Consider the following 9,515-nt stretch of genomic DNA (forward strand, 5'->3'; position numbering starts at 1 on the left):
CTGACGAGTAGGGAGTTTGCGTAGTCGAGCCTGGATGTAATGAAGGCGTGTGTGAGGGTCTCGGTGGCCCGAGTTGTGAGACAGTGTCAGAGCCGGGCGGCGTTGCGGAGGTGGGGGAAGGCAGATGTGGGGTCATGGCCTGGATGTGGGGTAGAAAGGATAGTTGAGGGTCAAACAAGACCTCAAGGTTCTGGACTGGCTTAGCAAGGTGGAATGTGCAACCATGGATGGTGATAATGTCAATGCCTGAGGTGAGGAGGCGCTGACGGGAGCCAATCAGGAGAGCCTCAGTCTTGTTGATGTTCAACTGAAGAAAGTTGACGCTCATCCAGGACTTGATGTCTGACAGACATTCTGTCAGCACAGCAGTGGTCCTCGAGTCAAGGGTGGAGGCAGAGAGATAGAATTGGGGGTTGATCCCATGTCTGCGGATGACGTCCGCATAACAATATTAGTATGATTAGTTTATGTATTCTGAAGAAATCTATTGTGTAAAATATGAGGCCAAAGGAAAAAGCATACTTCAAGATTGAATTTAAGAATTTTTCATAATTCTGCAGAATGTTACATTTTAAAGCAATGGTCTGAAGACAGAAACCATGCGATCGTGGGCCTGAGAATACTAATTATTGTGAAGTTTGGAGCAGGAAGCACTATTTGTCACTCTGAGTTGCAACTATCAATTCCTTTTGCAAATACCACATTTTAGATCCCTGTAGTCAATAGAGAACTGCTAAACAAAATAGTAACAACAATAATAAAAATCCTTACACTTGATTACCAACATTGGGAGGGCATCTCAAATTGCATCACAGGACTTACTGTAAATTGTTGTGACTGCGTGTTTTGTAGGCGGTATTTTGGTTCCTGGTACTAAAATATACCATCAAACAATCAAAAATAATCTTGTAGATGGTTTGCTTAGTTGTCAAACGCCCATGATATCGTATTCCAATTTGCTGAGCGTTGGAACGATAATAGTTGAGTTTTCTGACTAGGAATTCCCACATGGCAATCTCCTCAATTTGACTGTTCCCCAGAGGGAGGTACTGAGCAGGAAGTGAGGAATGGAGCATGTGTGACTCTGTGTATTTTATATTTTATTTTATATTTATATTGATATATTTTGCATTTGCTATAAAATGCAAATAAGACTGTGTATTTTGTAGCAAATGGAAAATATATCAATTTGTGCTCATGGTAGAATTAGAGTTCGGTTTACATTGTAGTAATTGGCATTGTGTTGAGGAGAACAAGAAATCCCTTTTACATTTTTTTAAACAAAATCAGTGAATTCAATAAAGAAATTTAATTGGTCATGAAATTGTGATTTCCTCAGGCAGGTGTGCAGGCGCTTATTGAAGTTACTGAACACTCGGGAGAATTCGAAAGGCTAATCCAACTCTCAAAAAAAGTAGGTACTGAAGTCTGTTGCTGGAAGGTAAACAGCAAAGTGAAAGAGAACTCTTGAGAGTGAAGGACGCTATATAAATGCAAGTTGTCGTTGTTGTTGAATTTAGTTTGATGAACGCATAGTACTGCAATTCCACTGAGTATCAGTACAGGTATTTTTTGGCAGGTATTTTCTCACCAGACTGTGCTGCCGTGGTGCTGTGCACCTATTCCCTGCACACCTGACTCAATGCAACTTGGACTTTAATTCCAGGTGAAATCCCAGAATGGACAGTGTGCTGCCTCCGCTCTGGCTCCCGAAATGTGCCCCCGCACAAGCTAAAGAACCGTATTTGTGTAATAATATCAACATCACACACCAGGTAACCTCCGCTTGTGCAGCCCAAACAACATTTTCTAATCAACACAGTGTAGATCTCAGAAAACTTAGTTTAGCATCTCATTTAAGGATATTTATATTCAGCTGGGGAGAATTAAATTAATACTGTACAACAGGAACCCTTGAAAGTAATTTCAGGCGCTGTACCTTTGAAGATGTGACATCTATCGTGTGTACTCAGGATAGAGTTAAAGTTCAGTATACAGAACAGCACAAACTGTGATAACAAATCTATTAGCTGTTATCAATGGAGTCCCTTCGCACTGTAAACACACCAGCTTCTGGGGTTATAATTGCTGAGCTGAGCCTCATGTTGCCGTCCACAACTATTTACAACACTTTCCAGGTGGATCATTAAGCTAATTTCTCCCACCTCCTCTCCTTCACCCAAGGTTACAGGGGAGGGTTAAAAATCTCAAACCAAGTTTACTTTGGAGATTAGATTGCTCTCCAAAACTATGACCCTTGATTTCTAGTTTAATCTCTGCAAATTCTGCACTTTGGAACAAATCCAACTCCGTCAAAGACTGAGCCCGATTGACAGGTAGAAGAGTACCGCAGGATTTGGTTTGTTTCCACTTCAATAATAAATTGGTCACTCAATCCACGACCGTTTGTGGGACAGACGCTGCTGTGTGCAATTGGCTGCCGCGTTTCGCCCACAAAATATACAGTCAATTCACTTTACAGTGTATCGTGTGAGGCGCTTTGAGACGTCTCGAAGACGTGATGAGGCGCTATATCAAATGCAAGGATTATTATTATTATTGTTATTTACCAGGTATCTATTTCAATTCATTGAGAATTGAGTAAAAGAGTTCCAGGTACTCAATGTGGGATGCAAACATTGAGCACCTGAAACTCTTACGCATAAAAAATAAAACTGCGCTCCTGGAACTAGACGTTTGAGGAATGGCCAACTGACGTACTGAGTATGGATTATTACACTAAGATTATGTTTGAATATTCACGCTACAGAATGGAATGCATTTTGTATAACGCCTACATTTGATACGTTGAAGCCATCATGTGGGGCTATGGGATGCTGTCCATGTGAAAGGGCGCCACATAAATGCAAGTTGTTGTTGTTGACTCTTAACATCTTGTAATTAGGATGTTTCACGTTATCTCAGGAGCAGATGGTGTGATTGCAATGACCTACCGATGTTTCCTTGTAGTTATTGACGGTGAGGTTCTTGTTTTGCCAGGTATCCTGACTTTGTGCTGCCACGTTTTGGTGCTCATCCTGTACAATGCTCTTCATCTCCGAAACAACAAAGTGTAACCAAGCAGGAACGACTCATTTGGGTATCAGCAAAGATGCCTTTGGTATCTACTGTAGATCTGAATCCAAGGGCTGCCTCCCACTTGTCAATACCATCTACATAATGATTGTGAATCATATTCAGACCCATAATTGTGCCAGTAAATACAAATCGACAATGTCCTTTCACTGGATGAAGAATGGATATGGAACGTCTTCACTGTGTGTGTGTGTGTGTGTGTGTGAGAGAGAGACGTCTCCAAAATATGGAGTGGCATTGGTTCAGACTGACCACAGTGACATTTGCAGCACCATTTGTATTTGCTTCTGTCCAGTATCCCAGTAAATATTTGTTTGCTGTAATAATAATACCTACATTTGATATAGTGCCTTATCACATCTTAGAGACGTCTCAAAGCGCTTCACAGAATATACTGTAAAGTGTAGTGACTGTGTGTTTTGTGGGCGAAACGCGGCAGCCAATTGTGCACAGTGATGTCGCACAAACAGTCGTGGATTGAGTGAATTGTTACAGTGAGAATTAAACACGTATTAAATGTACCAAGAAAATTACTTTCATATTTTTCCTTGAATATGTCCAAGAGGTGTATTGCTGTACATTCACTTTCCCTTGTTTTATCTTTCGACAGGATTTGGAACCTGCAATGCGATTGATAATGCGTCACAAAGAGGAATTGGTAGCGATTGGTGAGGTAATCAGTCAGGGTCACTTCAATGAAACCCTCAAATAAAACTCAATTGAATAATCTGTATGGGCTCCATTTGCTAACACAAATGCCCCTGTAAGAACGTTATCCCCCAAAAAATAGAACACCACCTACTGTTAAAGCAATTGTTGGATACTCTTGGGTCTCGGATAAAACACAGCACAAATGGTCCCTTGCACTGGAAAACACTTCAGGATATAAAGTGTTTCTCCAGCTGGGGAATATCCATGTCCCTCACGCCAAGCCTTGAAGACCGAGGCTCTGCTGTGATCTCAGTGTGGAGCCAAGGTCTCGCGGGTTAGCACGAAATACATGGGGTTTCCCGCTGGAAAGTTTTCTCTGAGAAAACAACTGATTTCCATGGGAGGTTACCGCGAGTTGCCCAGGGTCAAATCCGAGTTCCCGCAGAGTCCATTACTTACAAATCCTTTTGCAAATTTCGCAATTTAGATCCCAAATTGTTAGCTCTTACGGTCCAATGCGTGAATTTGTTGCGACTGATAAGATAATGATGTGAAATGGATTTAAGACTTCAAGGCACTTCTGGAACTGAGAGGAGGCGATTAAAGGAGGATTCTGTTTTAATTGTGAAAGTATCACACTGAACGCCTGAAACCCAGAGCCTTGGGATGTCCTCCAGACGTGAGAGGCGCTATACAAATGGAACTTTGTTGTTGTTGTTGTTGAAATAGCCTCGAGTGCCCCTTACCTGGTACAAGCTATTGATGATTCTTTTATTTCCTACCTCTGCAGGTTGGTCTTGACTTCACTCCCTGGTGTGGAAGCACTTCAGAGCAACCCGAAGAACAGAAAAGAGTTCTGTCCCAGTGGCTTGGAATTGCAAAGCAACTGGATTTGCCTGTGTAAGGATCAAATCCACAGGGAATTAGTATAGCAACTTTATAAAGTTAGAGATATACCAGAGCACAAAGAAACATTATTTCTGCGTCATAATTGGGCACAACCTTGTTCAAGGATTAACTTGTCTGACTGTGGATTATCCTAGCACGTAACCGAACTGGGTTACACATCACACGCTCAACAAGCCGACTGGAATGTTCAACTTTAGGAGTCCTTGAATCCACTGTTGTAAATACTGCCACAGAAAGATGCCTTACCCGGTTTATTTAGCATAAAAATCCTTCTGTCTTTTTGTGCCGTGGGCGGGGAACATTTAGGCGCAACGTTTGCACATCATCGATCATCACCACTAGCGAATTTTTAAATTCCAAACTTTTTAGAATCACATTACCTATGATGCAAGTCAGATGTTTCTTCTAAATGTTGTTCCTATGTTAGGAATCAAATGAAAGAAAAGCTCCATAAGGATGTAAGCTACACCCTTTTGATGGTGAGCAAAGAAAATGACTCTTGGATTGTTAAGTGAATCAACCTGATTGAAAACGATCACTCAATCTAAGTGACATAAAAGCATCCCAAAGCAGGCTTTTTTATGGAAACAATTCATTTTTCGTGATCAATTTGAAATTGGGACAGACTCATACGGTAAGAGGATGAGAGCGGTCAGCTTGCCATTTGAAAGTTGGTAGTATTTTTAGCTCTGAGTCAGAATGGTTGTGAATTGAAGTCGTGCATTTGGACCTTGAACTCGTAGTCGAGGCTGATACTCCAACTGGGGGAATGCTGCATTGTTGCAGTTGTCATCCTTTGGATGAGATGTTAAACCGAGGTTCCTTCTGCCTCTTCAGGTGGACGTTAAAGATCCCATGGCACTATTCCCTTCAATCAAATCAAATTCCAAACTTCGTGATAGAATGAGGCCAGTGTTTATGCAAGTGACACTGTTTTACTTCATCACAGTATTGATACTGATGGGAGTTTGTTTTCCTTTCAAACAGAAATGTGCATTCCCACTCTGCAGGAAGGGAGACCATCCTATTCCTCAAGGAACATGGTACGATGCTTCCAAAGTACAAGTATTCTTCATTACACTGAAACCCCGGCTCGGGGGAGATCCGATCTGGCAAGCTGGAATTTCTGGCTATGTGTAATGACACTGGCACTTACCAGCTTTGTTTTTAGAACCGGCTTTTATCAGTGCCGAAATATGCCAGTAAGTCCTGGTACCAGCCTAATAATAATAGTAATAATAATAATCCTTGCATTTGATATAACGCATCATCATGTTGTTGAGACTTCTCAAAGTGCTTCACGGTATGTATCGTAAAGTGGATTGACTGTGAAATTGGTGGGTGAAATAATTGTAATTGTTTGAATCCCACAAGCAGAAGATAGCAAATAAGCTGGCGGGATTCAAACAGAGTCAAACTCGATATTCCTGGCCACTGAAGGCCAGCAAGCACAGTGAGGCAGGGGCTTGTGCTGAGAGAGTGACTGGAGTCTATACATACCTCAGGGCCTCGGAATTAAAAATTCATTTCGAGCCCGGTGGAAGGTATGTATTCCAGATATCTGGCCTCTGGTATAGCGGGGGTTTACTGTATAATAGTTTGGATGGCAGCCCAGTGCAGTGTTGTCTTTGTTGGTCAGTTATAAAAGAACATTTTGTTTTTGGAGTCAGGTTAAGGCCTCCTCTCACAGTTCAGTGGGTAAGTGTACCTTGAGCAGTGGGATGCGGAATGTATCCCTGGGCGTGCTGACTTTGATGATCTGGGTTATTGCAACAGCAGGGAATTAGAATTGGTCTCATTGTCCTTCAATACGGGTGGGAAATATGGTCTGTCAGGGTTCCCACTCCCGATTACTTCACAGTGATCTCTGCTGGAACATGTGTTTATGTGGATGGCAGGCAGGCCAGGATTAGGCTTGCCTGTTGTAGCGCTGCCAGTATTCACTGTCTGACCTCTTACATCCCGCAGTAATCTCCGTACCCCCATCACACCAGTTCTTGCCAGGCCCCACTGGCTCCCTATCACCGAACAGATGGATTTCAAGATCCTCACACTCGACTTCAAATCTCTTCAAGCCCTGGCACCTCCCTGGTCCCTCGATGGCTGGCAGCGCCTGTAGAGAGGAAGAAATAAAAACAGAGAGAGAAAAAGAAAAACCCATGCTAATCACAAACCTTATGAGGGAGTTCACAACCAAGGATCTCAAACCACTTTTCCAGCCTACGCCACACCACACGGTAAATAAAATAATAAATTCTCATGGAGGGGTCGTTGGGCGGGTGGAAATTTTCGAGCCGGGAGGATTTATTTTATAGAAGGTTTCCTTTTAAAAAATAGAGCATTGTTTACCTACCAGCATTTCCATTTTCTGTTTCCAATTCTGCACTTTATGTTCACAAGCCTTTCCCTTTATCTGCTCCGTGGCTCAAACTCAAACACAGGTCAGCGGTCTTCATAGAGAATCACGCTACAAATACAATTCATATCTACAGCTGTCTCTTCTCTTTCAGAGCAAACTGTTGATCCCATCTGTCCTTTTTTTAGTATCGTTCCCCATACTGGCCTCTCTGTGGGAGGGGATTACACCACACCAAGTTTCAACCTTTTATCTCTATATATTGTTCTCCATTCTGAAGCAATTAGATTGTTTTTTTTAAAAGATCTCATTGCGCTATTCAGTTTTCCCAGTGCCCCTCTTTATTCGAATCCTCCCCCTCCAAAAAACATTAACTGGTCAATCACCTTGTAATGCTTCACCGCGCTAATATATTAAGTAATTCCTTTATTCTCCGCGTCCGACCATGAGCCCTGGTTTCCTTCCCAGGATACTTTTATACTTTCTGGTTCTATTTGATTGCCTATTTCATTAATTTAACCTCTTAAGCAATATCCTACACATCTCATTAATATTTGTGGGTCGGACTTGTTGGTGGAGGAAAGCCGTGTTGTTGTTTTATGTAACAACAGTCTCTCCACTTCAGCGCAACTCGTGAGAAGTGCTCTGAGATATTTTCATTGCAGTATCAATATTATTTATTACAAAGCTTTCAGCTGCATGGCAATGTGAAGATCAGCTTTAGATTTCACTTCACCGCCTGATTTCTGGGCCAAAATGTTTCTTTGTCCTGTAGTTTAGTGGTTAGAGCGCTCGCCTCGCAAGCCAGAGGACCTAGGTTTGATTCCCGGGCAGGGCGAAATGCTGGGCCACACAATGTTAGATAATCTGCAAAATAATGAAAGCCATTTTGTACATTCATTTAATATTCTGAAACTGTTCTCTCCAGTGTATGAATCAAATTAAAGGATGTTCTTCATTTTCATCCTGCACCTATTCGTTTTGATGTTATTGCACGTTATGCCTCTCTGCTGTGACTAAAGCTATGAAATGTAATTGCCGTACTAACCTTTTGCAGGTGAGAAATGAGCCCAAGAACATACTGATCCGCTGCCAGCACATCGCGCAGTAGTAAGAGTATTCCGGTAGACAACGTTATGGAAGTGACAACTTTTATCACGTAATGCTGAAGAAACTGAACACTATTTTGTTGGTGCTTTCCATTGCCTGCGACTTTGTGGTAATTAGGGTTTTTTTAAAAAAAATCCTGCAACGCACTGTGCATTATAGTTTCCGTCTACCCATTTGCGGCTGAATTCAAAAATTTGGGGGCTTTAATATAAATTCGCTCCCAATTCTTTCACAAGTTGTGCATGTTAGGGCAGCTGAAAGAAAATAATATAAATCATTTCCTAATATTCATATCAGAGAGTCTTTAGTGAGTGCAATCAGAAACTATTATCAACCGATTGCCTCAAGGATACAGGCTGCATCCTGCCTCAACAATGATCTAAATATTTTCTACGTGCATATTCTCTATATATTTCTCGACACACATTTTTGGATTTCGTTTTCAAACGCATGCTTTTGCTGATATCTCTTATTGAGATTCTCTTATCGCACATGATTTGAGAACAGCTTCTTCTGCAGAATCACTGTGCCCACTGTTCAAGCAACATTCAAAGAGAGAAGGGAGTTTCTCCCAGCGTGCTGGCCAGCAATCCCCCAAACAAAATGAATTATTCACTTTATGGCTGTTTGTAGAACATTGCTGCGCACAAATTGGCCTTCCTACAAAATGCAGTCACTGGATAGATTATTGTATGAAATTCTGAGATACTGTCGCCACTTGAAAGGTGCTATATTAATTGCAATGATTATTATTATAGGATTATTCTAATAAATTTGGCTAATAAAGTTAACTTTTGGTTTCTAGTTTTGGGGCTGCAATTATTAAACTATGAAGGCCATTATGTTACAAAAGTGCACTGAAGGGAGCATTTAACATTCTTTAAATATGGAACAATAGTGTGAGGCAATATCTCTGCTCTTACTCTGACTTTTAATAATGATAATCCTTGCATTTGATATAGCGCCTTACTGGGTCTTCGAGACATCTCAAAGCTTTTCACAGAATATACTGTAAAGTGGATTAACTGCAGATTTTGTGGACAAAAGGTGGAAGCCAATTGCACACAGCAGTGCCCCACAAACAGTCGCGGATTGAGTGACAAAATTATTATTACTTATATTATTTTGAGATATTATTACCCCTGGAAAAGCAATCTGCCAATCAACTAACAACTGGCTTCCTACTTACTGCTTGGTAAACAGGAGTGTGGAGTAAGGAAACTTGCCCAACGTTTGGGCCTGCCCTGGAATTGAACCTAGGTCCTCTCGCTTGCGAGGTGAACGCTCTAACCACTAAAATACAGCCTCCACTGGTTCCCCAGTTAGAACTGACCTTTGCTATAATACCACGGCAGACTCCATCTGTTAGCTGCATCAGAGCTGCCCTCTCACC

This window comes from Callorhinchus milii, unplaced genomic scaffold (assembly GCF_018977255.1).
Source record: "Callorhinchus milii isolate IMCB2004 unplaced genomic scaffold, IMCB_Cmil_1.0 Scaffold3, whole genome shotgun sequence".
Lineage (NCBI taxonomy): Eukaryota > Metazoa > Chordata > Chondrichthyes > Chimaeriformes > Callorhinchidae > Callorhinchus > Callorhinchus milii.